This window comes from Macaca mulatta, chromosome 5 (assembly GCF_049350105.2).
Source record: "Macaca mulatta isolate MMU2019108-1 chromosome 5, T2T-MMU8v2.0, whole genome shotgun sequence".
NCBI lineage: Eukaryota > Metazoa > Chordata > Mammalia > Primates > Cercopithecidae > Macaca > Macaca mulatta.
In genome coordinates, this window is record NC_133410.1 from 9,482,886 (window position 1) to 9,505,327 (window position 22,442).

At 42.2% G+C, this 22,442-nt stretch overlaps 1 long non-coding RNA gene across 1 annotated transcript in view; it reads left to right on the top strand.

Moving 5' to 3' along the window:
* LOC144341123 (uncharacterized) overlaps window positions 1-20,268 on the top strand; it is a 272,284-nt gene extending 252,016 nt beyond the window's left edge. Inside the window, exons 2-3 of the long non-coding RNA XR_013417768.1 lie at window positions 13,605-13,722; window positions 20,024-20,268. This is a non-coding gene — a long non-coding RNA (uncharacterized LOC144341123). The remainder of the gene's footprint in view (window positions 1-13,604; window positions 13,723-20,023) is intronic.
* Window positions 20,269-22,442: the final 2,174 nt, after the last annotated feature.

The following is a 22,442-nucleotide window of genomic DNA, read 5'->3' on the forward strand; positions in this document are numbered from 1 at the left end:
AGGGAGTCTCCTCTCTCATGCCTGTGTACTGATGTGTCCTCACTATTAATGAAGTGACCCATATCTGCTTCAAACTCCAGTTTCTCTTAGAAAGTTTAGCAGATGATACTCTTGAGTCACCCCTTATCTTGTAATGAGCAGGCATTCTTGGTGAGAGATTGATATCTTTGGTAGTTTCTCAAGTCACTGGTAGGTGCAGCATCTTGGAAGCCCACTCAAAGGAGGTGAAGGCCTGATAGAACACATGGTGCTGGAAGCATCTGCCTTTCTATTTTGATGCCTTTAGTCCGAGGCTTTCACAAACGCATGGAACAATCTTGGTCACCTTAAAAACAGCACCTTGCCCTCTGGGAAAGAAGGGCTCAGTCTCTGATCAAAGGAACAGAATTCTGATATCCCTATTCCCATGGTGTGGGGAGTGGTGGGTCTGCCAGTCTCCTTGGGTCACAAGTGTGAGCTGGGGCTCTGATGTGGAAGCAGCTACTGGTCTTACATTCCTGGTCTAGGACTCTTTGAGGTCTGTACTGGACATCGTTTTTTGGGCTAGGTGGTTCTGACATTTGGAACAGAGGTAGCCATAAGGGAGGGTAGAGAATATTCCAAATGGGGGGAGGGAACTTTGTCAGCCATCAGTGAGACTTAACCAGCCTCTTGTGATACTATGCTCACCTGCAACTAATGAGCAGAAACCTCATGGTCCACTCCGAGATGTGAGTGTATAGTCTGTCTAAAACAGAAATGGTGAGGATGCTGCCTGCTGTTCTAGTGAACCCACTAGGTTGCCAAGGGAAAGCAACCTTTTGATAAATATTCCCATCTTTTTACATTGTCTGGAATAATTGGTGTGTGACTGGTGTCATAACTGGTGGCAGAATTCAGTGGCGAAGTTATATAGGCCTATTGGATACTTTGTGGGAAGATCTTTAATTTTATCAGTTTCATTCATAGAAAATCCAAATAATACCCTCTTTTGGAAATTTCAGTTCATGATGTTTATGCTCATATTTCAAATTGATTCATTCTTGCCATTTTCATCTCAGGCAGAGGTGCTTACCTGAGGACTTCTAACTGGGCATTGTCTTGGCCATTATTGGCCTTCAGTGGGGATTCATCCTCTTAGCTGCAGGGTCGTACAGGTTTGTACTCCTTTATTCCTGACAAGGTTTGACTAGTACGGCACATACCCTGATACCATGTCTGGAGACCTGATTCCAGATCACCATATTGATCTAAGAAGGTATGGGATGGACAGGGAGACCTTGATCTAAGTGTGAATAAGGTGTTTAGTGCCCTGGTGTGGGACTAGGAATCACTTGACAGGAAAGTTTGCATATCCTTAAATTTGGGTATGTGTTTAAGGAAAGTACACACCAGCTGGGTGCAATGGGTCATGCCTATAATCCTGGCACTTTGGGAGGCCAAGGCGGGTGGATCATGAGGTCAGGAGTCCAAGACCAGCCTGACCAACATAGTGAAACCCTGTCTCTACTAAAAATACAAAATTAGCCAGACATGGTGGTGCATGTCTATAATCCCAGCTACTTTGGAGGCTAAGGCAGGAGAATTGCTTGAACCTGGGAGGTGGAGGTTGCAGTGAGCTGAGATCACACCAGTGCACTCCAGCCTGGGCAACAAGAGCAAAACTGTCAAAAATAAATAACTATAAACATATGTATATAAATTGTATATAAATATAAATGTATATAAATATAAATGTGTGTGTATATGTGTGTGTGTATGTATACAAATACATATAAATTGGACGAAGTGGCATGCACCTGTAGTCCCAGCTACTTGGGAGGTTGAAGCAGGAGAGTTGCTTTAACCCAGGAGGCAGAGGTTGCAGTGAGCCGAGATCATGCCTTTGCACTCCAGCCTGGGTGACAGAGCAAGTCTCCAAAAAAAAGTGTCCCACTAGAGAAGGGGTGGTGAAGGGAGGACCCTCACTAGGTCCTGGAGTGTGCTGAGCTTCAAGTCGGGGTAAGTGGGAGCTTAGAAAGTTTTGGGGGGTGATGCTACAACTGTGTCTTACCCTGAGCTTTGCTTCAAATCTGAAAATATTCCAGTGAAATGGAGTCTCATAGAATGATTTGGGAGACAGTTGAGAAGCCTTCATTCATAGAGTGGTTTTGGTGGAAGGCTTTAAAATTTAGGGGGTAGAGAAGCTGTATATTCTAACAGTTTATATGAGACTTGGCAGGTTGTGTTTTTCAGGCATTTATGCAAATAATTTTGAAATTTTAATTGAATAAATCTCCTTAAATTTTATCCTAACATCCTAACCTAGATACATTAAAAAGACAGGTCCTAGTTCACATTCTTGATATAAGTAACTTTGATTTTTTTTTTCCTTTAAGTCTGGCCAATGAAAAAACGGAAGTAATAGCTTGGGTTGGATCGCTGAATTCAGAATCTGAAATGTGGACTTTAGGCAACTACTTTATTTGGAGGTAATCCCAGGGAGCTCAGGAGGGAGCGGTGAATGTGAGATGGGGTGGGATGAACAGCCAGTGAGGGGCACAGCATTGAGCTGGTCACTTCTAGGCTGATGGCAGCTGAGCTCCACTGGGAATACAGGTGTATGTAGAATGCATCTCAGACAGTCCCTCAGGGTGGAAGAGAGTCCGGTCATCTGTCCACCAACTTTTTCAAATTCTTTGTAGTTACATCTCTCCCAAGGCATCATTACCCCTCTGCAGACATGTGACTTTGCATAGACACAAATGGATCCAGAGGCAGGTGATATGGCATGAGGCAACAGTTTTTACAGTAGAATGTCACCATCTGGTTTCCCTGTCTCAGCAGAAGAGGGATGGGATCTCCTACCTTTGGGATGTTTGATCCCTCCAAACTTCATATTAAAATTTGCCTCTATGTTGAAGGTGGACCTAATGGGAGGTGTGTGAGTGATGAAAGTGGATTTCTCATGAGTAAATTAATGCCCTATTTATAGGTAGGGAGTGAATCCTTGCTCTGTTAGTTTCTGCCAGAGCCAATCGGCAACAGAAGCCTGGCATCACCCCCGGGATTTCTTGCTGCTTTCCTCATCGTGTAATCACTGCACATGCCGGCTCTCCTACTCCTGCCTTAGGTGGAAGCAGGCTGAGGCCCTCATGAGAAGCTGAGCAGATGCCAGTACCACGCTGCATGTGCATTCAGCAGAACCATGAGCCAAAAAAACACATAAAATAACCAGCCTCAGGAATTCCTTCATAGCAACATACCGTGGACTAGGACAGTCTCAGTGTTTGACTGCAGCAAGTAGCTCCCTGCTCCATCTTCCTGTGGTGGGGACTTCTACCTCTCCTGGGAGATTTTTACATAGCTCTGACTCCTGTTTAGGCATGTTCCCATCTCTGCCTCCTTCACTGCCTGCTCGAATTAAATGCTTCAGGATGTAAACTTTTGACAATGTATGGAATTTAAAGGATGACTTGTATTCTAAATTTTAATGCTTTCTCCAAAAACGGTGTGTGTCTGTCTGTAAAATTTACCTACATCATATGTCAGATCTACTTTTTCTGCCATGAATTAATGTAAGATAAACCTTGTAGAAATATTCTGCAACTCTCATGCTTCACTGGGAAGTCAAGTACATCGGATTTCCACCCTAGTGTGAATATTTTAATATGTTAACTGTTGCGTTTTATTGGCAAAAAACTACAATTTAAGGGAAAATATGATCTGAAGTGCTAACACTTAGTTTTGTTAAGGTATTCTTTTTTCCAGTCTTTGAACTCTAAGAACTGTCTACATCTCATTTGAATGTGAATGATGAATGTACTTCTTTTTTAGTGAAAAGAACTTATTCTTTCCTATGTCCTACTTTCTTTAGCTGCCATGGATTCTAGGAAGCCTAACAAAGTTCACACTATTCTCTCATGTAAAAATGCCAGAGATTGAATGAGAAGGAAGAATGAGATGTTTGAAACCCTCCTTATTGTAGTCCCTGGCCATCCTCACTCAGGTTCCTGGGTCACACACTGCTGCCTTGAGTGGAAGGTGCTGCCCCATGTACTTGGCTTTAACTCTGCCCACCTCTGTGTTGAGGTATTTGATCCCATCAGCCTTGCGGGACATAGCCTTCGTCATGCTTTGACCTTGGTCTGATGCTCTTGATCCTTCCATATGAAGGTCCGTCTCAAGACAAGGTTATTTGGGATGGTCCAGATAGGGTTTCTCATCACCTAACTGTTCTGGTGGATGTATTTATACCCCCAAGGAAGTTCCAGGGGATGTAGATTACAAGGCAAGATTTATTGTGGGCCTGGTTCACCATGGTTTTCCCCCCGGGCTACACATCAATGGTTCTCAGATCTCAGGCTTCCAGCTATTTCTGCCAAGACTCTTTGGATGGTGAAGAACTAGGGGGCAAGAGTCCAGAAGTGTTGTGCTCAGGGCTAACATTTGACAGACCTCACGTCTGACAAAGTGCTTTCCCTTCTCCCCTAATCTCAGGCTGAGCTCCACATGTAGGGAATAGTTAAATGACTGGGAGGTCTTGATGCAGGCGTGTCCTTTGTGCTACCGGCCCTGATTTTCTTTGAAATGAGTTGGTTGAAAGTAAACTAAAAGATTTGTCCATGTAGAAAAACATTGTTTTTGAACAAATTCATGGGGGTAAATATGTATAGTGGTCAAGTCAGGGTATTTAGGATGTCTGTGACTGAAGTACAATATATTCTTAACTATAGTCATCCTACTCTAGCAAACGCAAATTTATTCCATCTAATTATATGTACTCTTTAACCTACTCCTCTTCATCCTCACCCTTCTACTCACCTTTCCCAGTCTCTCTTCTCTTCTCTATCTTTAGGAAAACATATTGCTTCATGTGTTCTCATGATGTAGAATCAATATCTGTAGGCTTCTGGCCTCCTAAAAAGTCACAGGGATGGTTATGGTAGGTGTCATGAGCAACTTATCTCATGGAGTGGTTTTCCCTTTTGCTGTCCTCTATAAAAGTTGATGGGTTCCATCATGAAATTGTTAAATCCGAAATCTTGGAGTTCTTCTGGATTAAATGTTTTCTTGAAAGACAAAATAGACTGTATTTAGTATTTCCAAATATCATGAAGAGTATAGTATTCTTCAGGTTTAACTAGATTGAGAGTATAGCACTGTGTATGTACCTGATGTTTTTATAGTCCTCTAATGAGTAATTTGATGTTCTGAATTCTCAATTGAATCTATATAAATCTACATTCTAATTAAGGATAGTTTTGTACTAGCAGAAGTAAACTATTTTATCAATACATAATACAGAGAAGAACTGGTCCATTACCTATTGCTGTTCCCCTCTGATGACATCTGTAACTTAGTTAAATTAGTTGTCTTAGCAGAGAAGCGTCCATAAGCATTTGAACCACACATTCAGGGCCATGGAGGGTGCCCTGAATCCAAATGCCTGAAAATCTTAACTCTCTACTTATGCTTTGGGGTACAGGAGGAGGGAGGTGTTTGAATGATTGATGCAAATTCACTTTGTTCTCTTCTCTTCCTCCTTTTAGTTTTTGTGGTTTTTGGTCATCACGAAATCTTTGCAATCTTTGCAATCTTCAGTCATATTCTATTTATCCCATATATTTTTACATAGTACCATATTTTTGCTAAATTCATTTTATAACTTTACATTCTTCAGTTGGGTAATATCAGATCTTATATAGGAGGATATTGATTATGTATCTACATATCTTAATTTTTAAAAATTTTTTTGAGTATGAGATTTTTTTAATAGCATCCTTAAGGTGACTACTCTTGTTGTCCTTTGGGTTTTTATAGTGGCTATTTGATTTGCATATATATTGACTTGTTCTCTTCCTGCCATTCTCAAATTTTAGTTACGATGTCTTTGAGTTAAGATGTTCTCACTGCTCTGACTGAGGGTGTTTTTTAATGCATATTTTTGTATTTCCTTATCTTGCCCTGTAAAGGATGGCAAACATCTAGGGAAAAAAATACAAGTTTGAAAAAACAAATTAATCTTGTGGAGCAGATATCATTTGATATCTCAAAGTTGCTTGGTGGGGACAAAGCTTCACTCATCATGGCCTTTCTTAACTTATGTGCTGGAAACTGAAGAACATTGTGATGCATTGCACCTGTGTTGTCATCCTCCAGTCTTGCCTAGAGGAGGTGCACTGCCTAGGAAACCATTTTCCTAGGCAGAGGGGAGGACAGCAAGCTGGGCATGAGAATGAGATGGGGCATGATGCCCCGGACTGAGTACAAAATGTGTACAATTTAGGGTGGAACAACATGCCTAAGGGAAATTAAATGTTGGTGGACTTGGAAGAACTAATTTATCACACTTATATTACAAACTACAAGCTTATCACGTACAAATCCTCAAGAAGCAGGGTGTAGTGAATATTTTGTTCTTAGGATCTCCAGGTTTTGGGTTGAAATCTACTGTCTGAGAGTTGATCCCTTCTTGGATCCTGCATTTTCATTGGCCTGTCCAGATCTGGCATGAGAATTTCTCAAGTGTTTGACTGTGTTCTTAGGTTTTACATTTGAAGCACTAGTGGGAAGCAGCACATTTAAGGTTAAAACATCAATATTTTTCATGTTTAAGTATCAGTTTCTGATGAGTCTCAACAGGCCTGTGATCTGAAATATAATCTGTAGGAAACAGGGCAAATTGTCACCAAGAGAAGATAACCATTGTTGATTCACAAGCCGGGCACAGTGGCTTATGCCTGTAATCCCAGCACTTTGGGAGGCTGAGGCAGGGTTGAGTCCAGTGAAAACACTTTGTCATGAGAACTGTTTTTCTGTGACTATTCAGTGACAATGCGTAAGGTTATTAGAACACTCTTGCCCAAAAACTCATATTTAAGACCTTCCTCTCCTTTTGATACCCAGAACTCATGGGACCTTCAGGTCTAACTCAAGGTTCCTCAATGGAGAAATGCATTCCAAAATTCTACCTTTCCTTGTGCTTGCCCTAAGCAATTCATTTCTCACACAATCATGTATGTTATTAATATGCCCAATAATTTTCTTTAGAAGTTTGAATTCTCATGTAGTTACTATTTTAGGAGGACAAAATTTTGAAGAGTCCTGTTTGAATTGTATTAGTCCCCTTCTTTTCTCTGTACCTTCTCTCTCTGCCATTCTCGTTTGGGGGAAAAAAATGGAAGTTTTATTTTTTGGTATCCTCAAGTTTTACAAAAATAGACTTTTGAAGTCTATTTTTCCATTTGTGTTGGGTATCCATGCCCTTCATTTTTTTTAGAGGCTTTCTTGCATTATTTAATAATCTGCATTTTTCTAAATACCTGGAACTTTTGTTAATCTAACTTGAACCCACCTTTATTAAGACTTTTACTCTTGCTGTCTTTTCATTCTTTTTTTTTTTTTTTTTTTTTTTTTTTTGAGACGGAGTCTCGCTCTGTCGCCCAGGCTGGAGTGCAGTGGCCAGATCTCAGCTCACTGCAAGCTCCGCCTCCCGGGTTCACGCCGTTCTCCTGCCTCAGCCTCCCGAGTAGCTGGGACTACAGGCGCCGCCACCTCGCCCGGCTAGTTTTTTGTAGTTTTTAGTAGAGACGGGGTTTCACCGGGTTAGCCAGGATGGTCTCGATCTCCTGACCTCATGATCCACCCGTCTAGGCCTCCCGAAGTGCTGGGATTACATGTCTTTTCATTCTTTCTGTAAAACTGCTTCACCTGCATTTTCAATATTCTATGAAGTACTTTTATTAACTATGTGATTTCCAAAATTTTTCTATCTTCTTAATATATGCCCAAAATATAAACATGCAACCTAATGGTCTCTTTGTCAAAGTTTACAACAATATCACAATAGCTTCCTAAAAATAGAAAATTTATGTTAGCATGCAACTTCAGAGCTATTTATAAACATCTAGTAGGGAAGGCTATCAAGTTGCATGTTGATATCCCCCAGCCTCAATAGTACTCTAAGTTTTGAAACAGATAAATGAGGAGCAGCAAAAATCAAGTTATATTGAATCTATTTGGGATACTTCACTGAGGTTAGCTCAGCTTAAGGGTAAACTGGGAGCCAAGAAAAACTAGCTAGTTTCTGCTGTTGTTCTCAATCACCTGATGGTTGTGCATAATTTAGAAATTTGGGTGAGCAGGCACTCAACATGAAGACAAATGTGGGCAGGTTGTTGTTTGTTTTTTAAAATAGGAAGGGATCAATCCTTGGGTGTTAGTCTGTTTAGGCTCACATATACCCAAGAAAGGTACCTGGATTACAGACCTTTCTCAGAGGTTTCCACGTTGAAGAACAGTGCCAGTTCATCTCCGATGGGACATTTTGGGGAGAAATAATTCTAGGATACTAGAATTGTCTTCCCTAGGTAAGGTATAGGGTTGTACAAATTGATCTACATTACAGGAAATGGAGAATCGGCAAGTTTTGGAGAGCCCCACATAGGTGTAGTAGTCATCATGAGATGCAGAATCCCATGATGAATTCCAAAACAGAGGTACCAGCTTCTCTGTTGCTCAGTGTTGGAAGACTAGGGTGTATCAGAGTCCTAGGTGTGCAACATTCCAGGGCTCGGGGGACAAACATTTGCAGCTGTGGATAGTAGGACTGCTTCCTCCTTCACTCAAGCTAACTTGATGTTGCTTATGGTGGCCATTGTTGAAGTTGTGTTGCTGGTTTCTCAGTCGGATGTGACAGTTCTTGAACTACTGAATCAAGTTAGAGAGTCAGTTTCTCCAGGTAGCCCAATTTGATTACATGATCTTGCTGAACATTGTTCAGTGCTCTTCAGCTATTAAGACTGCACAGCCCCGATGGGCACACTTTGGCTTTGCTGATGTGATACTTTTGGAAGTACAATACTTCAACCACCTGGGTCACTTCTAAGTTTCTGTTATGCCTCAATTTACCCTGTTTCACTTGACCTTTGGAAGCTGTCGCTTTCTTATACCTCAGATGTTCTTCCAGATGGCCTTCCATAAGCAGCGAAAAGTGGATTCTTCACTATGGTCACTGGCTAACTAAAGATGGTGTTAGGGAACTCTTGCCATGGTAGGCAGAATTCTGTGATGACATCATAATCTGTCACCTGATGTTTAGGACCTTAACTAGGCCATGTCACATGACAGGGGTGAAGGGATTTTGCAGATGTAATTAAGACCCCAAATCAGTTAAGGTAAACAAGATTATTTTGAATGAGACTGACTTAATCAGAAGACCTTTAAAGGAGATCTTGGGCTTCCTGTAAAGTCAGAGATCAGTGTGTACAGAGATTCTCTCCCTTTCTGACTTAGCTTAATCACGAGGAAATTTTGCCAAAAACCCGAGGGATCTTGAGGTGGACTCTCTCTCCCTAGTCAAGCTTCCAGATGAGAATGGAGTCATGCTGCAGTGCAAGCAGGCATGGCCAGGCTGGGGCCCCAGGAGAGTCTAGCGACAATGTTGAGATCAGGCTGGCCCTCATCTCATAGGCAGGATCACCTGGCATCATTTAGGTTGGACAATCCCCCTATGGCTAAAGTCTCCTGGGGGCGGGGGCAAGGTGAGCCTTGGGGAATGGGTGTCCCTGGCTGTGCTCCACTATAGATACTCCTGCAACAAATCCTTTGGAATCCACACAGCCTGGAGTTCTGCCCCTACCGCCTCTCTAGGTGGCGCTCCCTGCTAGCTCAAGGATCTGTTGAAGGTGGGGGTTCTCCTCCTGCCCACATTTCAGAAGTCCATGCCAAGAGGGGGTCACTCCTTGCTTGTTCGAATCATCCCATTCCCAGGAGTCATTAAGGGGGCAGCAGTGAGTCCTGGTACACGGTAGTCCTGTGCAGGTTTTCCCAACTTCCTTCCTCTTCAGCCCAGCATCTGTGTCTGCTTGCCATCCCCTTTGACGCCTGCCTGCTGAAGATCTGCTCGGTATGCACCAGTCTTCCCGATGTCCCTGTCCCTCAGTGACACATTTTCCAACTGACTGCATCTAGTTGACCACCTTGTCTGATTGCCTGGCTTCCGGGGTGTTCTTTGTCTTTGTAGATCTCACAGTACCTGCTCGTCACAAGACAAAGTGGCTGCCTCAGAGCAGCCTGGGCCATCTGAAAGTATGGCTGCTGTCTCTTTGCTACTTACATTCCAAGGCTCTTTACTTGGTTCTAGACAGGTGGTCAAGTCTGGCTTAGCAATAGCAAGACCATTTCCCAGATTTTGGGGTGTCCTGATGTCCTTTGTATCTCCCAGCACCTACAGGCCACAGGGCAACAGAAGCTGTGGCAAAGTCACCTGGGCCTCCCAGAGCAGAGGACACAGAGCAGAGAAGATGGGAACCGAGCCTGGTTCATGGGTGCAAGGAGAGCAGATGTGGCTTTCTTTTTATCTCATGTGCGATAGAAATGTCTTACATGGATAGAAAAACTGACTTGTCTCCAAATGCATGTTACTAATATAGTAGATAAAAATAACAGGAACCAGAAAACCTCCCCTAAGGTGACACGAGCCTGTTAGTCTATTTGGAACAAAAAACTTCTATTTCCATAACTTGAAGGCATACCTACCTTCACAAAACACAAAGTGTTCAATACAAATTGTTCTATGTTTGTACTTACTCTCAATTTGTAATAGATTAAGGGGAAACCCAAAAGGAAAAGATTTTGATAATTTTCCTTACTGGAAAAACCTAATTCTGCACACAGTGTTTTTAAGTGCTTTCCAGGAAAGAATACTAGGTTGGGTCCTCAGCGTCTTGCCTGTGAGATCATGCTTTGTATGCTAAGGCAGGTAGGGTGGGCAGCTGGGGATGAAGGTGTTGAGGGAGGAGCAGGGTGGGTCAGCTCAGCCAGGAGCGTCCCTGGCTCCCTATGGGACTTTCCTAGTGAAAACACTGACCTTTTCCCCTTGAGATCTTTACATCACATGTTTTCAAGGTATACGTGAGACTTGGTGAGAATTTGGTGAGAATTTTAGCAGTGCCTCCACTTCCCTCCCTCCCTGGGGCCCCCAGGATTTCAAGACCTTGAGGGGGAAAGGTCATGGAAAATAATAGAAATAATAATCATGGGCATTGGATATATTAGCCAACTTACTTTTGTGTCCATGGGAAACTCTCCAGGGGTCCTAGAGGTGAAGCAAGCAAGCCAGCATAGAATCGGGACCCTCCTAGTCCAAATCTCAGGCCCAGGTTTGGAAGTGGGTATGTCAAGGTTTCCTCACACCTGCTTACCTGGCTGGATGAACTTCACAGGCCCACTGGCCCACCTACTGTGGGCCTTGATTCCGTGAGACCACTCCTATAACTGTGGACTCATTCACTGCTAAGGGTGTTACCATTTCACTATTTTTAAGTGATACAGATGTTTCATCCACTTCTTTCAGGTATGACATTGAACAATAGAAAACCAAGATGCCTGACTAGAAAAATGGGAATTCAATACTGACTTAGTCACAGCCATATCCTAAGGAAACATAATGTTCATTTTAGAAATTCTGGATTAACCATACTATGGAAGCCCATAGGCTTCCATACCACAAGGCCTGCTGGCCCCATTGCAAATGGCTTCTTGGTCAAAAGCTGACCCACTGGAGTCTCCCCCATGGGAAGAGGAGTGTGAGTCTTCTAAGATAAACTCGAAGTGCTTGAGAAGGCAGAATCAGTTTTGTTTCTGCTTCTCTCCCACTTGACCTGTCTGGGTTCTGAGAGGCCAAGGCACATTAAAGGGGCAAGAATTTTAAGAGAAAATAAGGTAAAATAGGGAGTGGAGTAGAAGGACACCACACAGCAGTTTAAAGTCTGACCAGGGAAGTATAAGCAAATTTCATCAAGTCCACTTGGGAGGACTGAGCTCCAGTTGACCATCAGAGGAGGCTGCCTCCAGGACCATCCTGCCTCAGTATCCCCACAGGGCTCAGTCGTTGGCTGGAGTAGACCACAGGAGGTGTGATCTCACAGCTCAGGACTTCAGAGCAAGGCATCTCATGTCTTCCATCAACGATGGGTCCCCATAGTAGAGCTTGGAGACACATAGCCCTGAGAACCCACCATCAGCCACATCTAGGTATCAAACCAGTTTAGGGAGCAGCTCTTCTGTGGCTGTCATGGATGGCTTACTGTGAGGAGGACTTAAAAGATCAAGATCAACCACAGCCTCCATGGCTGCAGTTTACCTGTGGTTGCAACTGGAATTTTTCTTTTCTATGGCTGTTCTAAATTCCCCCACCCTCAGCAGGTGTCAGTGCTTCTTGGTCTGACATGCCTGATATCTTCCCAGCCCTAAGAAGTCAAGCCCTTTGCAATATGTCTGGCACAGTTGAATAAAAAGGCAACCAAGTAGATCACCTGAGTTCTGCACTTACTGTGTTGTGATAATTTCCCTTGAGCATTTTATATGATGAAAAGCCATTTGCATTTACTATTCTATGAAATGTCTGGTCATATGCTTTTTGATTTATAGGTGTTGCTTATATACTACCAAGTCACTTATTTGGGTTGCATATATTTCCCTTAGCTTGTTTTCCTTCGTTTTTACTGTTTATTGTAGACAGGTGTTTTTTAAAGACCTGAAAATTTCACCACTTGAAAATGTGTGCCTTCTGAATTCTCTCATAATTAAAAAGCCTTTCTCAATTTATATATTAAAATTTCTGCTTACTTTAGTACTTTTGGCTTTTATGATTAAAATATTTGATAACTGAAACTACATGTTCTCACTTCCAAGTGGGAGCTAAACATTGAATCCATGAGAACTGAAAGATGGCAACAGACACTGGGGATTAGATGGGAGGGGAGGGGACTGTGGGTTGAAGAACCCCATGTTGGACACTACGCTCATTGCCTGGGTAATGGATTGTTGGGACCCCAAGCCTCAGCATCATGCAATATAGCCAGGTTAGGTCCATGACTACACCAAAGTGTCAAGCCCAGGGTCAGGTTCTAGTCTATGCTGCGCTCTGGAAGGAGTGGGTGGATGAGCAGAAAGAACACTCAGGCCATAGGCAGGTGAATACGGTTTTATTTGGCAGCAGCTTTTTTACACAGCTTACTCACACTAGCTTTTTTATACTGTCCACCCTGTCTCAGCTGCTTAGTCTGGAAGCTCCCCTTAGCAGCCGGCTCTCCCTTGCCTTTAGCGTCAGAAGCTTACACTTTTTTTCTCTTTGGGCACAAGCTGTGTCCTGGCTCACCACTGTCCAGATGGACAGCTTTGGCTCGCGCTCTCTGGGCAGCAGCGCACCCATGTCAAGCGATGTTGACCTCAGTGAAGCCCCAAGAGCCCCTGCGCAGCATTAGCAGGACAATTACACCTTTGACAATCAGACAATAGTGGTTCAGAGCCACGTATGGACTTAAACAGGTTATATAACAAGTGCAGGTGTGTGCCTGCATGCCAAACTCGCTGGGTCATGCAGGCCTGAATGTCCACCTCGGCTTATTCCTTGACCAAAGCACATTCATGTACCTTACAACCCAAATAACCTGTGTGTATACTCTTTATTATAAAAGCTTAAATTATAAGTTTGATAACTCCAGTTTATTTTGGCATTAAAATGAGATGGAGTTTTCATTATCTTTCACGTAGGATGATGGCTAACTTTAGGGGTCAGCTTGATTGAATTAGGGGACATCTATATAACTTGCTGCTAAAGCATTTTTCTGGTATGTCAGGTTGTTTCTAGATGGAATTAGCATGCGAATCAGTGGACTGAGTGGGAAAGATCAGGCCTCAATGTGAACGTGCTCCATCCAGTCACCTGAGGGCCCAAATGGAACAAAATCAGGAAAGGTGAGTTTGTCCTTGCTCCCTCTCCTGGAGCTAGGACACTCTTCTCCTGCCTTTGGAAATCACAAGTCCAGGTTATCTGGCCTTTGGACTGTGAGACTTGGTGAGAATTTTCCCAGTGCCCCCACTTCCCTATTCCCCTGGACCCCCCAGGATTTCAGGCCTTTAGACTGCAGGTGATACATTCAGCTTCCCTGGTTCTAAGGCTTTTGGACTTGGTCTGAGCCATGCTACTAACTTCCCTGGTTCTCCAGATTGCAGGTGGCCTGTTGTGGGACTTCCTGGTCTCCCTACTGATGATTTCCTAGGAAGCCGACTTTAATGGAATTTAGCATGTGAAAATACTGAGAAACACCTCTGAAATCAGCATCTGGAGAGGAGGATCAGGAAACAATCCTAGGTAGGAGAAGCCATTCTTTTATGGAAAAAGGAAGAATGATTCAGATAATTCCATGGGATCTGCAGAGAGAAAATGCTGTTTTAGAGACAGTGTTAACGGCAGAGGGTCTTGACTATAAGTTGTTTAGGTTCTTGGCATTTTGAACAAAGAATTGGACAAAATACACACAGCAGTGAAAATGAAGCAATGAAAACATTTATTGAAACGAAAGTATACCCCACATAGTGGGAGGAGGCTCAAGCCACTGGTTCAAGTGTGGGTTACAGAATTTTGGGGGGTTTAAACACCCTCTAGAGGCTTTTCATTGATTACTTAGTTACACCCTATGTAAATGAGTAGTGACTTGTAACCAGTCCAATTGGATGCGAAAGGCAACTGGTCTGAGGCTTAAGTTACAAAGTTGTACTGCAGTGCAAATGAAGGCTAGGCTTGTGACCGTCTGACTGGTTGTGGGAGGGGAACAATCAGAGAAACTTTCCATTTTTCATTTGCAATGCAGTGGAAAGTGGGGGTTCGCAAAGGGAGTAGCTGCTGATCTTTGTTACTCGCGTGTGGAGAGGCAGAGTTTTCCTTTTGATTCAGTTCTAGGAAGTCAGCATGAATCAACCTTACGCTCCCTGCCTCCCGACCTTGTTCTCCTACCTCCCGACCTTATTCTTCTACCTCAATAAGATAAGGTGGCCCAACTTATTCACTGTCCCAGGAAGGCATAGAACATGTTTTGGTAAGAATGAAGATGCTCAGATATCGTACTTAGTTCTTGGAGGACTTCAGTGCTTAGCTTCTATGTGTAGAGAGCAGATGCCAGGTCACAAAATTACTCGGTATGTGTTTATCTCAACTCCAGGACCCTAGGCCAGGAGACATCTAGGAGGAGTTATGGTGGCCTGGAGGAAATTTGTGACCATGAGTGCATTTTCTAGTTCTGATTGTAGAGAGAGGGCCATTGACCAATAGCCTGAGCCTCTGGTTCTGAAACCAGTCTCTGTATTTGTGCTGAGATTGTTCTTCCCATGGGCTGCTCCTGTCTAGTCACTGGGAACTATGAGGATTCTAAGATACAATTCCTGAAGTTATAGGCAAGAACCCTGCTACAGTCTTTTTGACCTTTCCTTAGACCTGCACTGCTGTGGTGGCCTTGAGAACACAGGACTCACAGACCTCTAACTAGAGAGTGTAAGTGACTAAGGCCCTTAGCTGCTGAACTCTGAAATCTACCACAGCACTTATTCTAACAGACATGGCTCACCGAAGCTATTCCCAGATGAGCTCAGCAGAGCCACCAACACAGGCTTGATCTTAAGAGATGGAGACTCCTTTGATAGTGTGCAGGCTAATAAAGGTTTAGCGAGGCTGCTGGGGAGCCCTCTGCAAAGTTAGCTATCTAGGTTCCTTCACCCAACTTACCTTCCCTCTCTCCTTCTCTTGGTGTCAGGCTTACACACAGTCTGAACACTCTCCTAGTCTGTTCCAGCCTCCCTCTTTTTACATAGGTATTGCCCATAACAATTCTTATGTGTTTAAACATGGGCATCTTGTTCTTGGAGACCCTAGACAAACATGACTCAGTCTGAGATGCTTCTACTTGACCTGCCTTTACTCTCTTGAAAAACCAATAGTAGATACACAAAACATAAAAAGTAAAATATCAAAGCATACCACTAAAAAATCACAAGATGGCAAAAGAGGAAGAAAATCTACAAAACAACCAGAAGACAACTAATAATATGGCAGCAACCTTACATACCAGTAATTACCTGGAATATAAATGGATTCAAGTCTAAAAAGGCAGTGGCTATATGTATTAAAGACAGACCCAAGTATATGTTGCCTGTAAGATTCACTTGTCCTGTAAGGACACAAAGACAAAGTGAAAGGATGGAAAAAGATATTCCATGCAAATAGAAATGAGAGCCCAGATCTATCAGACAAAATGCTCAAGTCAAAAAAATATAAAAAGAGGAAAATATTTATGTAATAAAGGGGTCAGGTTATACATATGCACCAACATCAGAACACTTAAATATAAATATTAATAGATCTAATCAGAGATACAGTAATACACTAACAAGGGATTTCAAAACTCACTTTCAATAATAGATATATCATCCAAAGAAACAAGAAAATATCAGACTTTGATAACTATGCTTTAGACCAAATGGACCTAACAGACATACAGAACACTTCATTAGCAGCGGAATGCACAGTTCGAGTACACACAGAAGGTTCTCCATGATCACAAGTTAGGCAATAAGTCTTAACAAATTTAAGAAAATTAAGTCTCTTCTGACCACAATGGCATAAAACTGGAAATCAGTAATTTTCAAAAATTAAAACATGAAAATTAAACATGCTGCTGAACAACCAATGGGTCAATGAAGAAATTAAAAGGGAAATATTAATCTTGAGGTAGAAGGAACCAACCTATCAAAGCTTATGGGAGGCAGCAAACCTATGGGGAGCAATTTTAAGAGGGAAGTTTATAGTAATAAATGCCTAGGTCAAAAAAGGAGAAAGATCTCAAATGAACAATGTTTTGCCTCAAGGAAATAGAAAAACAATAAGCCCGAAGTTAGCAGAAGGAAATCAGCAGAAAGAGAACAGAGAAAGAGATCAATGAAGATAAGAATTGTTTCTTTTTTAAAAAGGTTAAAATTGGCAAACCTCAACTCAGTCAAAAAGAAGAGGCACTACAATTGATACCACAGAAATACAAAGAATCATAAGAGAGTACTATGAACAGTTATACTTCAACAAATTATATAACCTAGGAGAAAAAATAATCTGGACATAACTTACTAAGATTGAATTCTAAAGAAATAGAAAAATTGAACAGACCAATAGTGAGGAGATTGAATCAGTATAGTCTCCAATCAAAGAAAAGCCTAGGACTAGATGGCTTCACTGCTGACTTCCAACAAACATTTAAAAAAGTAATAGCAATAGCCTCCTCAAAATATTCAGGAAAATATTGAAGAAGAAATACTTCCAAATTCATGAGGCTAGCATTACCCTGATACCAAGCTAAATGACAATGTTACATGAAAGTTATAGTCCAATATCCTTGATGAACATAGATGCAAAAAGTTTCAACAAAATACTAGCAAACCAAATTTAACAGAACATTAGAAAGCGGCATTCACCATGGTCAGGTGGGATTTACCCCAGTCCTTATGGTTCTGGAGGCTGGAAGGCTTGACCATTTTGCTGGCATGCTCAGGTTCTGGTGAGGCCCTATTCAGGGTTGCAGACAGCTGACTTCACAGTAGCCTCACATGGCTGCAAGCTTTCATGTCTCTCATGAGAGCTGTAATCCTATTCACGACAGTCTGTCATGTTAGAGTTTCAACATGTGGGGAAGGTACCCAAACATTTATTCCAAAACAATATTCATTCAGTATGAGAAATTTCATTCCCAACTGTTGGGACTGAAGAAAGGATAGGGTGTAAATATGATGATGAAAACGCCTGACTGTCCTAGAGCAGTTCCGGTTAACAAGGCAGCCACCTAAAGGAAAGGAGAAAAGCCAGTAAAAGACTCAGTAAAAACTCAGTAAAATCTACTGACATTTATCCTCTAGGTTTTGGATTCAGCTATGACGCCCCAGTTAAATGAGTCACACTTAACTGATTTTTTTTAAAGCCAGTTTTAATTTGGTTTTACTTCCCAGTCATCTGAAAGAACCCAAAAAAAATGCACTCATTTTTTCTAGCTTTATTGTTGGAAAACATTTTTTCCACATAAGAATACCACACATTTATATGGGTTATAAAGAGTTGTGAAATACACATCAAAGACATATACACTGCTAAATGAAACCAGGTTCTCAAACTTGTTAAGCCAATTCATTAAGCAATGTGGAAGCGGTTAAATCAGTTTCTGGCAGATATTTAATAGCACCAGAATCATGCAACAGAAGTTTCTGTGTAATAACCAGATATAAAGTGCCCTTTGAGATGGTGTAGGGGGAAGCACATAACACTAGTCCGTGTAGTTGTCTTGGTCTCTCTTCTGTCTATAAAGCAGTACATGAAAGTTGGTAACTTGAAAAGGAGCTTATTTCTTACGGTTCCAGAGCCTTGGAAGTCTAAGGTTAAGAAAGCACAGCTGGGGAGGGGGCCTCTGCGGAGACCTGGGGTGGCGCAGGGGAACTCCAGGTGAGGGGGGCTGAGCTTGCTGGCTCAGGTCTCTCTTCCTCTTAGAAAGCTGCCAGTCCCACTCCCGTGATAACCCATTAATTCATTAATCTGTGAATGGATTAATCCATTCATGAGGGCAGGGTCCTTACCACCCAATTGCCTGTTAAAACTCCCCATCTTTCAATACTGACACATTGGGAATTTCCAACATGAGTTCTGGATGAGACCAACACTCAAACCATAGCAGTAGTCTTGCCAAATTTAAAACCTGATTTGGATTAGGCCTCTAGATCTATGCTGAGTTTACAGGAAACAAGATAGAGGCACTCTGGTGTGAATGCTGTTAGTGTCCTTCATCGATCCCATAAGTCTGCTGCTGGGAGCACTGGCTGCCGAAAGTTACAACAGTCCCTTCCTCTAGAAAACTGCCTTTGGCCACAAACGAGCTTTCTTGTCCAAGAGGTAACCATGCCCACCCACTCGGCACAGCCCTTACGGATTGGCTGGCCTGCGGTACTGTGCTGTCCCTTGCTCAAAGGGAACTCAACGTTGTGGTGCCAGAGCTCCCTCTGGCGTCAGACTGGAGCTAATCACTATACCATCCTTGCTTAGTTATTTTTCTTCCCAGTCGTGCTTCCCTGCTGTTTTCCCTCTCCTGAACGCACTCCCTCAATACCACTTTCACCAAAATCCACATCTTGGGCTCTGATTTTAGGAAATCCGTCTAAGACAACTTATTCAAAAAGCAAGGAACTAGAGATGGGAATGTTACAGATTCAAAATGATTTAAGTCATGTCAAACAAATGTATTAATGAGGGTCTCTTCCCTGGATCCTGATTCCAATAAGTCAGCATTAAAAATGCCTTTGTGAAATAACTGGAAACCTGAAATGACTAGATATTTGATAGTTGGCAATATGCAATTGTTGGTGTGTATTTTAGTTACATTGTGCCTTTTTTTTTTTTTTTTAATATTGTTTTAGAGCCTTTGTCCCTCAGGCAGGAGTGTGCAGTGGTGTGATCTCAGCCCAGTGCAACCCCCGCCTCCTGGGTTCAAGTGAATCTCCTGCCTTGGCCTCCCAAGTAGCTGGCACTACAGGTGCCTGTCACCACGCCCAGCTAATTTTCATATTTTTAGTAGAGACAGGATTTTGCCATGTTGGCCAGCCTGGGCTGGCCTCAAACTCCTGACCTCAAGCAATCTACCAGCCTCACCCTCGCAAAGTGCTGGGATTACAGGCGTGAGCCACCTCACCTTGTCCTATTGTGCTTATTATTTTTTAAAGTTCTAGTTTTAAGATATGTAATAGCAACTTTAGAGGTAGGATAGTGTAATTCTCAAGTTTGCCTTAAAATAATCCAGCAGTGGGACTGGGTGGTGAGTGAGAAGTGAAACACGATGAGACATACGTTAATAATTGTTGGAGCCAATGATGGATATGTGGGGGTTATGCCATTCTATCTGCTACTTTGTGTATAATTTTGCAAACCTTATTACAGAAGTTTTTTGTGCTGTTTTGACGATATGGAGTGGTGACTTTCCTGACAAATTAACTGCAGCTGCTGTTAGTTTCTTAAGGCTCACTAGTTCCCCTAAGATAGAACCTGGAAATTTTTCTTCATCAGTTATAGGCTTAGAGTAGAAGCTCTGTGGGATTATAGGGACTAGAGCCACCTAGAACCCATTTGATAACTGCTTTGTGTTGTGCCTCCATTATTTGCTGTTGGGGCTGTCATCTATTAAGTTGCTGAATCTCTCCACAGGTCTCGACCCTTGAAAAGATTGTATGATCAGTTTCATTGGTGGCTGTGAGAATACAGCATTGCACAAGACCTCAGGAGCATCATCTCAGCATACACCAGGGAGAGAGAAGCACCTGCTCCCAGATGCAGTCAGCTGCTCTGCTCTGGGTTATTTCAAGCAGAAAGAAAGGAAGAGGCATTGCTATTGCTGAGTTTGGGGCCACACACGATCCCACAGGTGCAGCTACATTCTTGCAATTTTAAACAGTTCATTGCATTCTTGCATTTTAAACAGTTTCAGGAAAAGATATTTTCCTGAAAATACAGGTTGTAACGGCTAGGGGAAATTGATGTTAGAACACAGCGACAACATTGCAATAAATCTTCCACAGAAGTCATCTTAATATCATTGACATAAACATTAATAAAGGATTCTAGTCTGATATGGTTTGGCTCTACGTCCCCACCCAAATCTCAGGTCGAATTGTAATTCCCATGTGTCAGGGGAGGGGCCTGGTGGGAGACGATTGCATCATATGGGTGAATTTTCCCTTGCTGTTCTCATGATGTTGAGTTCTGACGAGATCTGATGGTTTAAAAGTGTGGCACTTCCGGCCGGGCGCGGTGGCTCAAGCCTGTAATCCCAGCACTTTGGGAGGCCGAGATGGGCAGATCACAAGGTCAGGAGATCGAGACCATCCTGGCTAATACGGTGAAACCCCGTCTCTACTAAAAAATACAAAAAAACTAGCTGGGCAGGGAGGCGGGCACCTGTAGTCTCAGCTACTTGGGAGGCTGAGGCAGGAGAATGGCATAAACCCGGGAGGCGGAGCTTGCAGTGAGCCGAGATCCGACCTGGGTGACAGAGTGAGACTCCGTCTCAAAAAAAAAAAAAAAAAAGTGGCACTTCCCCTCTCGTGCATGCGCTCTCTCCCCTGATACCATGTGAAGAAGGCACTTGCTTCCCCTTCACCTTCTGCCATGGTTGTAAGTTTCCTGAGGCCTCCCAGCCATGCTTCCTGTTAAGCCTGCAGAACTATGAGTTAATTAAACCTCGTCATAAATTACCCAGTCTCAGGTAGTTGTTTATAGAAGTGTGAGAATGGACTGATACATAATCTCAAAACTGGAACTACAGAAAAAGTCAATCCTAAAATTTATAAATGTAGTGTTATGTCATCAAATCTAACTATACACAAAATGATTAAGAGCATTGATTAATTTTTTATTCTTTTATTAAGTCTCTTTGAAAATAGATCATTCCCAGGTTTAGGCATGCCTCCCAGTAAACAAAGGAAATTTAATCCTATTTTCAGGACAGCATTCATCATTTGAAACCAAGTTATCAAATTAATTTTTAGAGTACCTTAAAAACCTGACCTTTGTTAGAAACTTACAAAAAATTCCAAGACGTTTTATCCAGTGGTGTGCTAGTAAGTGCAGCTGTCTCTTTAAAAAAAAAGTTCTGATTTGTAGTGTTTGCCGGTTTTTATGCTGTAAATTCTCCCATCATGGCCTATTTGAAGCTACCAATATGACATCGCTGAACATGGAGCTGGAAAGAAAGTCATTATTCTAAAGAGAAAATAATTTTCCACATCAGCATTCTAGAATAGGTTTGTCTTGAGTCCTCATGGTCATATTGTGGATATTTGCTACATGTTCCCTTAACAGTAGTGGATCAGGCAAGTATTGTTCTTCTATCTGGGATCTTACAGGTTATAACTGCTCCCTCTGGCCACCTAACTCTACTAGGTCCTTCAATATTTTTAACACACAATTGCATATGGTGATTCTGTGTCTGACCTGTGCTGGCAGTCATATCTGTTTCTACCACATTTTCTTTACTGTAGGGTTTATGTGCCTCATGACTCATTCCAATCTCTCCTCTACTCTTCTCAAATGCGTCAGTTAAGTTTATCAGCTTACCTTTTCCAACACATGTAAATCTAGCACTATTTGCTGAATGTATTTTTTTTTCCTTCTAGTACTCCTTTGATCTTGTTTTTTAACTCATGTTAAGCCCCAAAAGTGATAATCTGGACTATGCTGGGAAAACAAATCAGAATACAGTCCCCAAAACATCTGTTCAAACAAATCCTACCCCCAGGTGGAGTACCATTATTGAGCCTAATTTCTTTTCTCTAATTCACTAGCATTCTGTTCTCTGCAGGTGACTTATTTTTCTTAATTGTTAACTTTACCTTGATATAATTGTAAATGCAACATACATACATGCACACATATAGTCAGAAGTCAATGTTTATGGTACACTGATTTAGGAATTTATACGTTCACAAGAAACTAGAAAATCATACATGGAAGTAATGTGGACTATCAACATTATTTCTTAGAATTACTTTTCTAGAAATCACCAGAAAATTATCTTAGTATTAGTCTGAGTCAATTAGGCATTTTTGGGGGGGGTGGGAAACCTGAT